At 38.7% G+C, this 17,988-nt stretch overlaps 2 long non-coding RNA genes and 1 other non-coding gene across 3 annotated transcripts; 2 read left to right on the forward strand and 1 right to left on the reverse strand.

Moving 5' to 3' along the window:
• Positions 1-339: 339 nt before the first annotated feature.
• Positions 340-7,587, forward strand: LOC117134020. Its single transcript, XR_004458126.1, has 2 exons — positions 340-3,150; positions 6,221-7,587. It is a non-coding gene; the product is annotated as an uncharacterized LOC117134020 (long non-coding RNA).
• LOC117134025 lies at positions 4,136-6,221 on the reverse strand. The gene is made up of 2 exons (XR_004458131.1): positions 5,625-6,221; positions 4,136-5,591 (listed from the first exon to the last, which is right to left on the reverse strand). It is a non-coding gene; the product is annotated as an uncharacterized LOC117134025 (long non-coding RNA).
• Positions 7,588-14,237: 6,650 nt separating the features above from the next.
• LOC117134461 lies at positions 14,238-14,344 on the forward strand. Its single transcript, XR_004458646.1, has one exon. It is a non-coding gene; the product is annotated as a small nucleolar RNA R71 (small nucleolar RNA).
• Positions 14,345-17,988: the final 3,644 nt, after the last annotated feature.

The raw sequence follows: 17,988 nt of genomic DNA on the forward strand, positions 1-17,988 counted from the left end.
AAGTGTTTAGTTAGTTAATTTAGTTTAGGAGTTATGTTTAGGGTCTAGACGACTAACATGTAAGTCGTCTGGGAAGTTTTCTTATTCCCGCTAAAAATAGCTTAGTTTCTCGCTAAAAATATTTTAGTTTCCCGCTAAAAATATTGAAGTCTTCTGGGCGACTTACAAGTAAGTCGTCTAGTACGTCTTCTGATCGAAAATATTTAACCTTAGTGGAATTTTTGTCTCCATATATCTAGAAAACTTACACATTCTCTCTCCACCTCTCAAATAGCTGCAACAAAAATAATATGTTCCTCATTCTAAAACTCTCCAACCTCTCTCTAACCTCATTGAACTTATTAACACCAAACTTTATATCAATTTATTGTTTTTGTCTCATGTCTTTCTCACTAGTTTGTCTTGTTTTGGAGGTTTTTCATCACATAGTTTTCATTTTCCACTCATTTAAAGGTAAATTTATTAATTTTAGATATGTATTTTTGTATGTTTTATAAAGGTAGATCTATCTATCATTCCACTCATTTTCTCTGTTTAAGTCATTTGAACGTTTTTAGAGATGCAGGTTTTTCAGATCTGGATTTGGATATGCATGTTCAGATCTGGAAGACTTCAGGGCTAGAAGACTTCCAGACGACTTCCAGACGACTTCCAGACGACTTCCATAATAGATCTGAGCGTTCTGGTAAGTTCTTATGTCTGATGGAGTCTTCTCCCAGGTCTCCCTTTCATAATAGATCTGAGCGTTCTGATAAGTTCTTACGTCTGATTTTTCTTCATTTGGCAACCTCCTGTTGCATAAAATTCATACATTTTTTCCTAACTAAAAATCTCCAAACCCACTCTAATCTCTTTGACTTGAAAACACTAAACTTTATATAAATTTTTCATTTTTGTCTCATGTCTTTCTCACTAATCTATTTTTTTGTTGCAGGTTTTAATCAGATGGTTCTCATCTTCCACTTGGATATGTACTTTGTGTGTTTTATAAATGTATGTCTATTTAATTTTCCACTAATTTCCCTGTTTATAAGCCACTTGAATGTTTTTTAATATGATATGCAAGATTTTCAGATTTGCGTTTGATATACATGTTTCTCAGATCTGGATCAGACTTTGGAAGACCTATGGGAAGTTTTCTCGGAAGTCTTCTAAAATATAATGCACTAGAAGACTTCTTCTAGACGACTTCCAGAAAGTCTTCTGACGGGTCTTCTTCCATATCAAGTGGAGTCTAAGCTTGTCTTTGTAGAGCCATCTTGTTAAATCAACAGATCCACCATAACTTTTTTTCACGGTTAAAATTGATACTTCATCTTTTTTTTGAATGAATGTAAATAATATTCAAACAAAAAAGTTTATCTTTTTCAAACATCATTCAGGCTAATCTCAACCGTGATCCGCAAAACCCTATTACGGCGTCAAAATGGTGAATATTCACCAAATTCTCATCAACAAACTATCTGACTTGGAGTGTGCAAATCACATCTCTTCTCAGAGGTTATGATCTTGTCAAGTTCATGGACAAAACTATCATTCCTCCTCCTGGGACAATCAATGTCAACGATGTTCTCACTCCAAATCGTGCTCTCATGGCCTGATAGCGACAGAACAATCTTCTATTCAACGGTCTCATGGGTGCTATTGAGACTCCGATTCAAACACTTATCGCTACATCCAGGTCAACTCTTGAGGCTTAGAACACTCTATCTGCTACGTATGGCAAACCAACACGGGGGCGAAGAAGTATGGAGGTTTTTGTGAGGAGAGACTGTTTCATGAAACTGAACATGGAGAGAGATGAAGATTTTGGTGGAGGAAGGATCAAGACAGAGGTAGGCACTCTGAGTTTGGGAGTAAACTAAGAAGATGCAGGGAGTGGAGCGAGGTTCAAGTTTTTGTTGATGTCATTGTCGTCACAGGAAACAACTCTGCAGCGGTCGAGAAATTCACACAACGCCTAAGCATCCGATTCTCTCTTAAGGACTTAGGCTCTCTCAGTTATTTTCTGAGAATTGAAGCACATCGCACTGCTGAGGGGATCCTTCTCACGCAACAAAAAATACATCACAGACTTGTTAACTCATACTTAAATCCAGCCTTAACTCCGATGGCCTCCAATTGTCACTTGCAACTTACTTCTGGTACACCTCTCACTGAAGCTTGCATTATCTTCATTTTACAAGATCAGATGTGGCTTTTTCTGTGAACAAGTTGTCACAATTTGTGCATCGTCTGTCGGATAAACAGTGGCAGGCAGCAAAACGTGTTCTCCGCTATCTCTCTGAAACTCGCGATCAAGGCATCTTTCTTCGCAGCAACAACACTCTCAACCTTCATGCCTTCGCGGACTCCGACTGGTCGGGAAATTGGGATGATTATACTTCAACAAGAGCGTACATTGTTTATCTTGGCTCTCATCATGTGGTCTGGTCCTCAAAGTAACAAAAGACTGTTGCTCGTTCTTTAGCTGAAGCTGAGTACAGGTCTATAGCTGACACTGCCGCTGAAGTGTTCTGGATGTCGTATCTTCTGTCTGAACTGGGAGTCTCTACTGCATCTCAACCTGTCAATTTTTTTTTGACAATGTGGGTGCTATATATCTTGTCGCAGACCATGTTTTTCACTCTCGCATGAAGCACGTGGCGCTTGAGTATCATTTTGTTCCTCAAATGGTTCAGTCACAGTTTCTCAGAGTCACTAATGTATCTTCTAAAGATCAGCTAGCCGATGCACTTACTAAACCGCTACCTCGTCTGCGTTTACGACAACTCAATTCCAAGATTGGGCTCTCATCCGGTCGCTCATCTTGCGGAGGCGTATAGGGGATAAATACGGGAGTATTCTAGTTCCTTTTATATAGAAGTATCTTGTATATTGATAGAGTATATGCTCTGTATATAAGCTCTAGAGATCCTACGTGAGCTCTCTCGTATATATATATTGTATTCCTCTCTATTATCAATACAACACATTACCCATATCTCTCTACGTCTTTTTGAGAACAGATCAGTAACACCTGCGCCGGAAAGAGTCCTTAAGGCAGTTCTTGGAGCCCTCGTATGGCAGTCTCCTCAAGCTGAGGTACGACAGAACAGGCCTCCTCTTCACATCTCAGCTCCACTTCTCCTTGCAATACCACCCGAAACAGTATGGTATTTTTTATATTATTAGTGATAGAGTTATTACTCGTGAATTAGATATATAAGCAGGGCCGACCCTGGGGTAAAGCCCCTAAAGCTTGGACTTTAGGTGCCAAAAGGTGTACATAGTTTAGGGGCGCCAAAAAAAGACAATATATGCTTGTATGTATAGTGGTTTGAGTTATGTTTTCGTTCGCTGGATGAATGCAAGTTCGAGTCTTGTGCCTGCTTTTTCATTTTAATTGGTAATAAGTATAATAATCCGACATATTTAGACTCCTTTATTGGATATCTTAGTTTCCGTTTTTATATATTTTATCAAATGCTGTAACCCCTATAAGACAAAAACAAATCAACTAAAAAACTAATTTATTTTTCTAAATAGCAGCCATTTACTAAATGCAATTCATCTTTCCTCATCTTTCATTTTTTTACTTTTTGTTAATTAGAGTTTCAACAATTTCTGGATTTCCTTCTTTCATGGTTGAGTCGATCTTCACCGTTTTGTTATCTTACTCATGTATGTGTTTCTTCTCCTTCTACTAACTATCTTCTGTTTCACCCAAATATCTTAAAAACAAAGAACAAATATGAAATATTTCTTGTTGGATTTAAATACTCTTTTGGACTCTCTCATGCTTTGACAATTGAAAAATTCAGTAAAATTTACAAACTAAACATATTTCACTTAGATCGTTTTCTTGTGTTGTTGTATTTACCAATTATTTATTGTTTTTTTTCACTTTAAGTAAATGTGAACTTATTTTAATTTTCATGCACTTGTAGAAAATGTTGCTGGAAACATAGTAAGAACTCAGCTAAGTAGACAAATTCATGTAACCCGAAACTCACAGTATTCTCAAGTAACAAGAATGTTTTTTTTTTGTTTTAGAATGGTTTCATTTAATTTTTTTTTGTTACAGGGCATCAATTAATTGATGCGCTTTAGGCGCCATAGGAACCCGGACCGGCACTGTATATAAGAACTATTGATTTCATTTTCGATGATAGACTAATGTTGCATTGTATACTTTTGGTTTAGACAATCGAATTTTGGTCGGTTTTTGTATTTTGGTATAGATACTTTTTCATTGATTGACAATTTTTTTAATAAAGTGGTAAACTTATCTCTTTCAGTGTAAAAGTTATTTAAACTTTTGAGTATTTTACTCAAATATTGGTAAATTTATGGTTTACTATGGTATAACTGATTTATAATAGTAGATTTGTACTATTTATCAAAATGATAGTAAATTTGTATGCATACAATTATGTGAATTTCTATAGTAGACATATATTTGCATTCAGGCACTGGCACTGCATACTTGTATGATTGTATTCAATTGTAAAAAAAATATTTACGATTTATTTAGAAATATTGTTTGAAATACCATAATTTGTTAAGCACTTTTCAAAATGATGACAAAAAAAAGTTGACCACCTTTCAAAAGAAATTCAGTCAGAAATATTTTAACATTTGGGTTTAAGGCTTAGTGATTATTGTTTATAGTTTAATATTTAGAAGGTGATATTAAATTTATACACTTCTATAAATATTTTATAAATTATTTTAAAATATTTATAAATAATTTACAGAGTTAGTTTAATATTTTTCACCAGAAACTTAAGATATTTATGAAAATCGTTATTCTTTAAAGATATATTGAAAAAGCCGTAAAATTGAAATTTACCCTTTATTTATCGATACAAATGCAAACTTCCTTCATAAACACCAAGATACAAGTTTATCACCATCTAGAAAATAAATCTACATAAAATTTTACCATTATTAAAAATATATACTTTGTCAAAAAAATGTTTGTTAAATACCTAAAACAAATTTAGCACTAATTTGTAAAATAAATGTCCACAGTTGACAAAGTGTATATTTGAAAAGTGTTTTCTTTGCAGGAAAAATGTAGAATCATTTCATGATAAACTTTGACTAAATGTATAAAACAAATTATCAAAAAAAAAACTTGACTAAACATATCTTTGCTATTACCTGAACTATACGTACATCTAGTTGAAATATTCGGAACTCACGACTGGATAAGTATATACACACTTGGACTTGGAGAGTCCTTTACTATCTAAGGAAATGCCAGAGAATGGTGCAGAATGAGAGACAAATCACATCCAAAGAAACACACCAAACCCCATCAAATCAGGCTCTTTTATTTTGCCTTGTCAACATCATCATCACCCATCAACCATTTATTTCCTTTATCCCACCCCATATTAATATCCCCCATTTTTCCACAATTTTATTTTTAATTCAAGTAGAAATGTTAGTTGATCTTTCCTAACACTTCTTAAGTTTAATTTTTCGTCATCTAAAATATGCTGAGTATGATTGCTTGGATATATTTCTCCAACATGAGCTAATTAGAATTAGATATAAACAAGAAATTTGTTAGATTTTTAAGAGCATGCATATATTTGTTTCTGTGTACTCTTTAAAAAGATAACACATTGTACGATGCAAAATTGCAAATCGTCTCTATCGTCCTGTTATACTTACAATGAACAGTTTGATATTATGTGTACGATTGTTAAACATATCAGCGTAAAACTATTTACGCTAGGCCCACCGTATATAGAGTAAAAAATATATTTTGTTATCATGTGATTTAGTTTTATTCTAGCGCAACTCTTTTCTCGAATAATAAGAGGTAAAAAATAAATCGCGCCCATTAAATGGATAAAAAATTACAACTAAAAACACATTTCAACATATTAATTACACTTAAAGACACAATGAATACTAGATACACTTTTTAGTTGCAAAAAGACTTCACTATCCTTATACTACACCATTTATTATCTTTGCACTACACCATCTCTAGTTTCTTCTACACCAAAGTAAAAAAAAAAAAAAAAGTAAATAGAAAAGTATAACAATTTATCTTCTTTTTTGTTTCTCGATTTCAGATTCCAGATTGAGTAAATGTTTTAAAAAATCAAATTAGATAAGAAATCCACCCATCTTTTGTCTTTCACCAAGACTCAGGCTCCTCCTCCATCATAGGACACGTCTCTCACCGAAAATAATTATCGTGGTTTCGTGTCTGTAGAATTACGCAGAGTACATGAGAAGCAACGACAGCATGTGTGACAGCCATGGAGGATGAGCTTAACCAGATCGGAAGGGAAAATAGAAAAAAGAGTGTAATCCATGTACTTGTAGAGGTCAGGGTAGTTATGTCAAGCATAAGCTATGAGGATAACTTAGAGTAGATGAGGAGATCTTTCGACGCGGAGGAGAAGACGATGGAAGGCTGGAAGCAGTTGAAGTGGATTTTTTTTGCTGGTGGTTTGTGAGGTGGCTGATGGCTGTGTGGATTGTGTGGAGCTGACAGAGGAGGTGGTCATGGACAGAAGGGACAAAGGTCGGTGAGGATTTAGAATGGAAGAAATTGGTGGCGGAAGAGATGATGTTTGTAGCTACCATGACTATTACTAGAAGCAGATTCAAGCTTTATGGGCTTGAGCGGAGGAGATTTGGAAAGTTTAGTGAAGTCACAGAGGAGAGCGAATTCCAAAATCCAGCTCCGGTGAACAAGGCAATTAATCCATCAAGAAGGTTCGAATTGAGACTGAAGTTGAGAGCAGTGAGATTTTGAAGCTTGAGCGGAGATATGGGATTGTGGTGGAGTCGCTGAGGAGATCTGAGTTCCGACGAGACTAATTATGGCGACTTAGGAAGGTGGTTATAGATATGAAGATGGTGGATACTAAGGTGGTTGCTCGAGACGAGGATATGGTGGTGGATACGGTGGAGGCGGAAGACAGGAGAGTGGAGATGGTGGTTGATACCGGAGTGGAAGTTATGATGGTTATGGATACAAAGGCTGTGGATACGAAAGTGGAGACAGAGGTGGAGACTATGGTGACGATATATACCGTAAATGAGGTTGTATGGTTATGGATATGAAGTTCATGGTTACGGACTTGGAAACATCACACCTGTCCATACATCCTCTTCCCAAACATTAGTATTAGCTATTCATGTAGACATCCAAGACCTTGTCCACAAAAACATTTTCACAAACAATCACAGTTACACAATCATAACCACATGAACTCGTCCATAAGAAGACATCCACCAAAAAATTGTATATGAGAGCATATTCACGAGTCTTGTCCATTAACTATATAACCACGAGAAAATTTGTCCAGAGCGTAGTTAATTTTTTTTTAAAAAAATATAAAACATATATATATATATATATATATATACAAATGGATATCAAAATGAAAAAGAAAATATTTTATTTTTATATATATAAACTTTATACATTCATATATTGAAATAGTAAATAATGATAAATGAAAGATGATGGGGGTACAAAATGTTAGATTTAATTAAAATCAAATACATTTTTGTTATTAGAAAATGTAAAGGAGAATAATTCGTCCGGGAGCTACAGCAGAAAAAAAACAAAACATGGGTATTTTAGTCTCAAAAAAGCTAGCCGTGCACATAAAATTTTCCAAATGCATAATGTGTCTTTAGGTGAAAAGGAAACACATAATGTGTCCTTTAGTGTAACGTTCTCATAAGTGGAGTCCATATAACTTTATATTTAATTTTTGCTTTCACCATTTTATTTCACTTTAATATTTTACTAATTAGAATCTATGTCATAATTCTAATAGTTAATTGCCTTTTACCTTTTCACTTAAAAGGCATCAGGTTTACTTCAGGAGTTTTGTCACCAAGTACAAAAATATAATTTACTTACTTCAGATCCATGTTCTAAAACGCACCGCCTAGGACTGTGAAATCGCCGGAAACTCGTGATTCGGCCACCAAGCGTGGCGAATTGGAGTGATTCGGTGAAAAAAAATCGAAATCTCAAAAAAGCTTAAGTTTTTATCCGTTTTTAGCTTATAAATCTGTTGATATACATAAGTTTATTGCAAACAGCAGAAAAAATGACGAAAAATGATGTGAAACCCGTCATATTCGCAAAGCCGTCGTGATTAACTGCAGAAAATCCTAAAAGTGAAAAGAGGAAGACGACTGTGTAATGACAAAATTACCCTTCATTAAACTTAAAACGCTAAAATAATACGAAAACGCGTTCGCTTGAGTTCAAACTCAGGTTGTTCTCAACTTAAAGGAAGGGTGAACCGCTGGAGATCTTACTTGTAGTAGATAACAAATGTATTGTATATAATCAAAATAAATCGGCGATTAATCCCCGCAAAGTCTCCAATTTTTTCATTCAGCGCTAGGTGCAAGCCAAGCGTACGAGGAACGACTAGCGAGTTTCCGAACAGGGAAGGGCTTCAGATTATGATCTTTATGTACATACATTATCTATGTGAAATGCCAACTTGTACGTAGAGATGTTGTGAATTTTCAACAAATTTTAAAATACTGCAATGTCCTACGTTAATTTAACCGCTATTATGTTTATAGACGGATAAAAGATATATATAATTACTTAAGTAATGTTGAAAAGATAATTAATTACTTTTGACCGAAAAAGGATAAATAATTACTTAAACAATGTTTGTAAACAAATTATTAGACAAAAGAATTTAAAAAGTTTTTATTTAAATAAATATTAAAATTATATAATAGAAATAATACTAACCAGTAAATATATTTGTTAAACCTGTTAGTGCAAGATGATACGACAATAGTACTGAATAAAGTAAACTGAAAGACAAAACAATACAAGCAAACACTATGTTTTATTAGAATCTCATTTAAATAATCTATTACCAAATTTGCTTAGTTCAGCTTTTACACGTCTAGTGTTAACCCTAACACACGCTACTGAAAAATTCTTAAGCTACCCGCTTATGTCTCTCTTTCGTCAAGTATTTCAGCCACAGCTTCAGCACGAGCCAAGAACACTTCCAAGAGTTTATCTCTCTCAATAAGATCAGTTTATGTGTCTATATCTCTCTACACCTATAGCTATCTTATATTATTTACGACGTTCTCGAAACTTAGTCTCCAAGGCAACATGAATATGGACATCTTCCATAACATTAAATGCAATTTCTTTATCATGAAATGCATTTATTCTTCTTCCCTTAAGTCATAAACTAGCTCTTTAAGTCAACAAACTCCAGCTCAGCATCTTGACTCCACATGGTCTTCACCACTTAACATAACGTCTGCTTCAGCAACTAAGTCAGCGATTACGTCATGGACTACTTCAGGGCATACATCTTACATCTTCAATCTCCCCCTTTTAGCTTTGTGTGTCGATCAAGCACATAAATCTTCTGGTTCAACAACCACGTTCCTCACTTGGAACCTTCCATACCAATTGTGATTTTCTCCCTCACGAGATGTGCACCACACCATGCTTTTCTCCCTTATTAGATATGCATTCTTGATATTACGTGTATACGCACACCAAATAACCAAATGTGCACACTACCACAATCGAATGGTATGTCGATGTAGCACTTTAGGATCGAATCCACAGAGACCAACAGTTACACTTTATCTTTATGGGATCAATACTTAGCTAAAACAATATGGAGGTTTTAAGATTTGAGGGTTTCGTGAGAAATAAGTAACAAGATTAATTAAAGTATTCAGATAACTAAAATGCTAGCCTAGGGTGGTTTGATCGGGTGTTAAACAAGTGTGAGCCAAACAATTATTCAAGTTCGATTAAAGACCAGTCTAGAACTCGGATCACTCAAGTAGAACAGCCCACTGTCGTGGAACTGCCCCCTATGCTGATCGATCTTGATACCTAAACTCTCGTTTGGATCAAGATGTGACAGCAAGCAATAGAGATCAAGTCCGATATGTTCACAAAACACCCTAATATCTACTTTCGCTGATTAGGGATGCAATGCTCATTCAAGTTATGTCTAGCAACCTATAACACTTTTGATGAATAGATTAAACCTAGAATCAGGCACTAAGTGGTTAACTTGATGCAAGCCTTAAGAACAACAGTGAATGAAGACAATCGATTTATAACTTATTTATGTCAAGCTCACGGATCTAACACCCTAACACTCTAGACTAAGCAAGCTGACTACTCAGCCATGGAGCAAGAAAACACAGAGACAGAGACTGAATAAAACATGTGTAGATAAAATAGAATAAGGGTTCAGGGGGTTCTTCTCTATGGTGAGAGAGATGGATCCTTCTCCCTTTACAAAGTATCAAATCACAAGTCTCCAACTCTAAGGTCTGGTTTCTTCTCCCAAAAACAGCGTCGAATAAATAGGAAAAACAGAAAAAGAAGATATATCAAACCACAGGCGGCTGGGAGAGAAAATAGAGAGATTAGGGCAAATCCCGAAATAGGTTGTTGTTTCCTTAAAAATCTCTGCCGCTGGAACACTCCTTCGGAACAGTCACTCGGGTTGCTCCGCTATCCGGAACAGTCATCAAGACTGTTCTGCGTGAAAATCACCAAATTGCACTGTTTTCTGCCTCTTTTGTTCCAGCTGGTTCATCTCCCATCCAATGCAACTCCAGACCTGTAATGACTCGAAAAGGACTAGGAAGACTCGATAAAGACTTGAAAACCAATTTAAAAGCATATATACAAGATGTATAAAACACCATATATCAATTCCCCCAGACTTAGATCCTTGTTTGTCCTCAAACAATATCAACTATCAAGAACAGGGAGAAAGGTTTGAAAGTGTGGGAACTCTCCTATTCTCAGCAACCATACTTTAACCACGAATCTCTGAACCATACAAGCAGTAAAACTAGGACAACACACCCTTACCGGAACCCCACTGACTGCTGTTCAAAAATCGGCTCCATACTCTTCATCTCAAACCTGAAAAAGCAACACTATCGAGACAGAACTCCCTACATTCATTTAAGAGTAGCGTGAGCTTCTCATCACAGGCATCATTCAGGGTAGACGGTCTAGGTGTGGAACAGGCTATTTAATGGTGGAGTTAAGAGTGTTTAGGGGCTACCATTTCATTGAAGAGGATGCAGGATATCACACAAAATGGCAAGAGAGGATAGATCCATTGATGTCCACAGCCTCTACTCGTTTTTGCTCTATCTGGTGCGACTGTTCTGATGACGGAACAGGCAACTGATTGTTCTGCTTTCTACTTTCCTCTACACACTCTTCAATACTTGGTACCAACTTCTTGCTCGACCTTTCCAGTGGCTCCATGTTTCTTTTCTTTCTTCCCCTTCTCCATCACATTAATCTCGTTTTTTTTTTTTTTTTTTTTTTTTTTTTGAAGACTGATATGGTGATGTGACGAAGAAGGAGGTAATACATGATCGTTCTGAGTGCCACTGGTGGTTCTGATTTTGCAACCATTCTGGTTCTCCACCCCTGCTCTTGCGCAGTTCATTGGTTATGGAGCAGTTGCTCCCTTAATCTGCTTGTTCTCCTTTCTTACTGAATTTCTGTAGCAGTAACGAGTAGCAGGCTGCGTTGATCCTTTCCTCTCCGACCTTTTTGCACATATCTGCACATATGACACTGAAAAACAAATGCATGAAGGTGGAATAAAGGCTAAGGTGCAGGGTGGGAACTAGCTAAAGATGAGCTAGCCACTCAGGATCAGCAAGATGGATAAAAAGGTAAGAAGTCCTGAGTGTGTTCTCGTTTCCCTGATCTAATGCCCATAACAAGAAGAATTTCAGTCAAGATTAGGTTCAAGTAAGGTGGAGTTAAGTCTACCCAGTGTAACCTGATCGGCTGAGAACTTCTGGAGAATCAAGTGAGATATGTCAGGGTGTTCCAGGTCCACATGTGTGTCTTTCGCCACTGCTAAGGTCACTGAATAAGATAACTAAAGCACGAGGTGGTCAGTGATCAACACAGAATAAGGTCCTAATTCCCACAAAGTTTTGACTGACTCAATAAAAACTGACTCAAATTGACCCAAAAGAAAAACAAAAGAAAGAAACGAGTTAGTAAACGACGAAAACCCTCCCCCAGACTTACTTCACAACGTCCCTGGTGTGAAAATAAATCAGAGAGAAGGAGAAAACAAGAATTTTTTTTTTTTTTTTTGGTCGAGATACTTACCTGAGTGGAGCAGGCGCTCCATGAAAATTCTGGGTGTTCTATCGTCAGATGATCGCCTGGAACAACCGCTCTTTTAGGGGGTAGGTTGTTCCGTTTCTGCAACCCAGAATTTTTGAAGTATCTCGAATTTTTTTTTTTTTGCTTTTTGACCTGAAACTCAATAAACTAAAACGAAAAATGAGTAAACAAAAACAAAACCAAGTTATATTTACACTTACCAGTGGGTTGCCTCCCACCAAGCGCTTGGTTTAAGTCTCTAGCTTGACTTGGTGACTGGGATCAGTCGGGTTGAGCAGGAGGGCCTGTTCCAAAACAAGCTCCACAATCAGACATGTTCAGCTTCAAAACCCTGCTCAACAACCCTTTCACAGCAGCTTCCCCTTTCTCTTTCAGCTCATGTGTGAGAATAGCTCTGACTTTAGAGAACGGTTTAGAGGTACCCTTGCACTTTACCTCATACTCAATGGAGTTCTCATCACACTTGAGAGGTATCAAAGTCACTGTAGGATCTCCCTTGACCCTTTTCTTCTGGACTTTCTGTTTCACCCTTGAATTCCCTCTGAATTTAGTAGGATCAGTGCTAGGATCTTCATCAAAGAACAGTCTGCTCTCACCCTTATCACCATGCTCCTTCTCTGGAACAACCTTCAGCTTTTCTACATCAAACACTGAGATGCGAGAGGCGTGTGATGAGGAAGATCTGGTGGGTACAGCCTTGTAGAAAACTTTCTTGTTGATGTTGGAGAAGCAGACTCTCTTGTTGGGCATATCGATGGTTGCTCCAACAGTAGCCATGAATGTCCTTCCAAATATCAAAGGCATCTCATGATCTTTGTTCATCTCAACAACCTGAAACTCAGCAGGAACAATGCATTCCCCTACTTGAACATGAAGGCTGCGGATGGTTCCATATGGGACTGCTCTGGAAGAGTTTGCAAAGGTCAGGGTCAACTGAGAACGCTCAACATCAGCAATACCCAAATCGTCTACAATAGCCTTTGAGATGAGATTCACACAAGAACCAGAGTCACAAAGAGCGTCCTTGAAGGTTGTTCCTGCGATGGAACATGGGAAAACAAACTTTCCAGGATCATCAACCTTAGGCAATACCTTCAGTGCTGGCGTAGACAGTGCTCTGGTATAGAGGACCTTGATCTCCTCTTGAGTCTCTCTACAGTGTTTAAAGAACTGGAGCAATGGACGAATCTGCAGAGCATCTTCGAATGCAAGTTCTTTAGGAAGCCTTCTCACCATCTTGTTAAAACCTATCAGCTGCTCTTCACTAATGGGATCCATCAGATGTCTAGGTGGAATTGGATAGGGAACCTTGGGAACATAGACTCGAGATGGTGGAGTCTCAGCAGGTTCGCTAGGAGCAGTCACTCCAGAGCTAGCAGACTGCTCTGCTCTCTCTTCTGCGCCTGGAGCAGTCTCAGCGAACGGCTGCTCTATTGCATTACAGTGCTCAGTCCTAGGATTTTTATCAGTTCTTCCAGGGAGCGTCTCTTGTTGCCTCTTGACACTCTCAGCTGTTTGAGCAAGCTGAACATCGATCTTTCTCATATGGATCGCAAGATTGTCATACTTGTTATTCAGCTCAGTGAACATGTTGCCCATCCTGGTGTCAATTTCTGTGGTTACCTGATTCAACACCTTGGCCTGAACCTGCTGACCCTGCAACAGCTGTTGCATCATCATACCCAGACCTTGCAGCTCATCTGGTTGACTGTTCCCGGTAGCTGGAACAGCATGCGGATTGCTCTGCGGTTGTCGCTGGTTCTGGTTCTGAATATGCCCGGCCGTAGGTTGTTCCATGCTGAAAACGTGCCCTTGGTTGTTTTTCAGTAGCTGGTCAACCTTGGCAGTCAGCTCATCTATTTTCTGGGCGTCAGAACTGTTTCCTTTCTTGGAGCAATCACTCTCCTCTTTCTTATTAGCTGAGCTAGCAGCCATATTCTCAATCAGCTTAAACGCTCCAGCAGTGGTTTGAGTCATGAAGTCTCCATTGCTCGCAGAGTTTAGAGCACCTTGGTATTTCCAGTCCACTCCATCATAGAAAATGTCCAGGATATAATCATCATCAAATCCATGGTGAGGACATTCTCTGCGATAGTCATTGAAGCGCTCCCATGCGTCGCAGAAAAGCTCATCAGTGAGCTGTCTGAAGGAGGTGATCTTGTTCCTCAATGCAGCTGTTCTCGCCTTAGAGTAGAAATGGCTGAGGAACGCTGATCGGACCTGTTCCCATGAAGTGAGAGAGCCGGTAGGGAGAGAGTTCAACCACCGTGCAGCTTTTCCATCAAGAGAGAATGGGAATAACATGCACGTGATGTAGTCTGGTGGAACACCATTCACGCGAGTGAAACTGCAGACTTTTTCGAAGCTCTCAATATGCTCCATTGGAATTTCTGTAGAGAGACCAGAGAACACCTTTCTCTGTACTAGACCGATCAAAGCAGGCTTGATCTCGAAGTCCTGCCTGGTGCAGAGTGGAGGAACAATGGCAGAGCGCGTAGTAGGGATGTTACGCGGAAGGTTTCTCTGCCCGATTGGAACAGTCTGCGCCTGTTGTTCCTGCTGCGCGAGAGCTGCCTGTTCAGCAGCATCCTGCTGAGCTTGGATGGTCTGCTGCATTTGTTGCATCTGCTGCTGCATGAGTGCCATAGCCGCAGCGAGATCATCCTGATTGGCATGATCACCCATAGTGGTGTCAGTTTGCCTTGGCTGTTGACGATTTGTTCTTTCTAACCTTGCTAGCTCCTGGTTCGTAAATGTAACTAACTCTCCTTGTGCGTTTCTCCGAGTATGTCTACTGGTCATGCACCTGGAACATTAGCTGCAACAAAAAGGATAAAGCAAGTTAGAGGTCTTAGACTAAATAAATAACCGAAAAATAAAGGTAAAAAGATGGTCCCCGGCAACGGCGCCAATTTGATATTACGTGTATACGCACACCAAATAACCTAATGTGCATACTACCACAATCGAATGGTATGTCGATGTAGCACTTTAGGATCGAATCCACAGAGACCAACAGTTACACTTTATCTTTATGGGATCAATACTTAGCTAAAACAATATGGAGGTTTTAAGATTTGAGGGTTTCGTGAGAAATAAGTAACAAGATTAATTAAAGTATTCAGATAACTAAAATGCTAGCCTAGGGTGGTTTGATCGGGTGTTAAACAAGTGTGAGCCAAACAATTATTCAAGTTCGATTAAAGACCAGTCTAGAACTCGGATCACTCAAGTAGAACAGCCCACTGTCGTGGAACTGCCCCCTATGCTGATCGATCTTGATACCTAAACTCTCGTTTGGATCAAGATGCGACAGCAAGCAATAGAGATCAAGTCCGATATGTTCACAAAACACCCTAATATCTACTTTCGCTGATTAGGGATGCAATGCTCATTCAAGTTATGTCTAGCAACCTATAACACTTTTGATGAATAGATTAAACCTAGAATCAGGCACTAAGTGGTTAACTTGATGCAAGCCTTAAGAACAACAGTGAATGAAGACAATCGATTTATAACTTATTTATGTCAAGCTCACGGATCTAACACCCTAACACCCTAGACTAAGCAAGCTGACTACTCAGCCATGGAGCAAGAAAACACAGAGACAGAGACTGAATAAAACATGTGTAGATAAAATAGAATAAGGGTTCAGGGGGTTCTTCTCTATGGTGAGAGAGATGGATCCTTCTCCCTTTACAAAGTATCAAATCACAAGTCTCCAACTCTAAGGTCTGGTTTCTTCTCCCAAAAACAGCGTCGAATAAATAGGAAAAACAGAAAAAGAAGATATATCAAAACCACAGGCGGCTGGGAGAGAAAATAGAGAGATTAGGGCAAATCCCGAAATAGGTTGTTGTTTCCTTAAAAATCTCTGCCGCTGGAACACTCCCTCGGAACAGTCACTCGGGTTGCTCCGCTATCCGGAACAGTCATCAAGACTGTTCTGCGTGAAAATCACCAAATTGCACTGTTTTCTGCCTCTTTTGTTTCAGCTGGTTCATCTCCCATCCAATGCAACTCCAGACCTGTAATGACTCGAAAAAGACTAGGAAGACTCGATAAAGACTTGAAAACCAATTTAAAAGCATATATACAAGATGTATAAAACACCATATATCAATTCTCTAGACTAGAAAGTCATTATTCTCCCCCTCTTTGATTGCACAATAAGCTAAAACACTAATGCTTAGATTTCAAGCCTTACAGACATACCAGTTTGTTTCTCCATGCGTAACCATGATACAGCCCCTGCTGTAGCGTAATAGATTACTGCATCACGATCTGACACACATGTCGAACTACCTTTTGACCAGTTTCTTCTGAGGAACTGGCTTCTTTCATGTGTTGTCTTCTTGACCATGAGCCCTTCTCCATCCACACTAAGTTCATTTTGCACTCGTTCCTATTGTCTTGGAGTGATTTCACTATCACCCTCCTGAAAATCATCTCGCATCACTTCCTGACGCACTTCAATCTCCTTCCCCTTTGTGCCACAAACAGCTATGTGTCCTGTTTCCAAATTTAATGATTCTTGATCTTCCTCAAGATCCCTCCTAACAGAGCTGCATCCATCTTCTGATGTCTCATTTTTGATCTCATCAAGTAAGCCACTCTTGGTTAAGGACACCTCTTCAACCCTCTTGGGTTTAATGAAAGTCATGTTCACCGTTTTGGCCATGTTTCTGTTTTTCTCACGAGCAAAACACTCCACTTTCTTGTGTCCAACCTTTCCACAGAACGAACAACACATCTGATGTTGCTTCTTGTTTAACCTGACACAGTTGCTGATGCACCGATCAGTCTCCTTCCTTGTATCAGATGCACAACCATGCTTCAGAACCTCATGTATGTATGACCTTCATGTTGTAGCACTGATGTACTACCTTCGACTTGTTGCTCAGAGGTACGCGATGTAGAACTTTCTGTTGTACTTCTTGTCGTACGTCCCGACGCACTCCTTGACAAGATTCTTTGGCTCCACTTTTTGACGTGCTCCCCTGCATGAAATGTGACAGCCCTTTCTCTTGTACCCCCTCAATACTCTCAGCTCCTCGATATCCCAGTCCCCAGTTTACCTTGGCTGGTTGTCCCATCAAGAATATCTTATCCAAATTCTTGGATCCACTGTTGAGAATCCTGATCCGCTTGTGATTCTCAACCAAATCACGTTCTAGCATCCTTGCTCTCTCTCGTTCACCAATAGCAACTTCTCTCAGCTTGCTAACTTCCGGTTCAAGAGACTCATTCTTCTCTTTTACAGCCGCAAGTTCTTCAAGCACTTCTTCAAGCAAGTCGGTTTGCTTCTGAGACACATTCTCCCATCTCAGATTCTGATCCTTGAGCTGCAACCATTTGTTGAGCATCACGTGATAATCCTTAGAGTATGTATCAACATCTGAATCCGAAGATTCACTGGATTCCTCCGTGTGTGCACCAAATGCAACAATATCTTCTTCACACTTTGAATCATCAGATGACTGCAATGGAACAATTTTTTCGTTCTTTGAGTTTGGACATTGACGTCGTGTGTGTCCAACACCTCTGCACTCAGAACACTTAAGTTCTCTTCGTTGTGTTATAGGACAGTCATGCCTTATATGAGCTACTCCTTCACACTCGTAGAACTTGAGACCTTCTCTTCTTCTGCCATTACCACAATCGCCTCCCTGGGGAACATACTGATTCATCCCACTAGAGGGATTCATCATTTTACCAATATTCCTAGTAAACAGACCCATGACATCTTCAAGATTCAGAGATCTATCATCATTATTGTCAGTCACAAGTGCTATACTCCTTGATGCACAACCTGA

The sequence above is a fragment of the Brassica rapa genome, chromosome A05 (genome assembly GCF_000309985.2).
Source record: "Brassica rapa cultivar Chiifu-401-42 chromosome A05, CAAS_Brap_v3.01, whole genome shotgun sequence".
In the NCBI taxonomy this organism is placed as follows: Eukaryota; Viridiplantae; Streptophyta; class Magnoliopsida; order Brassicales; family Brassicaceae; genus Brassica; species Brassica rapa.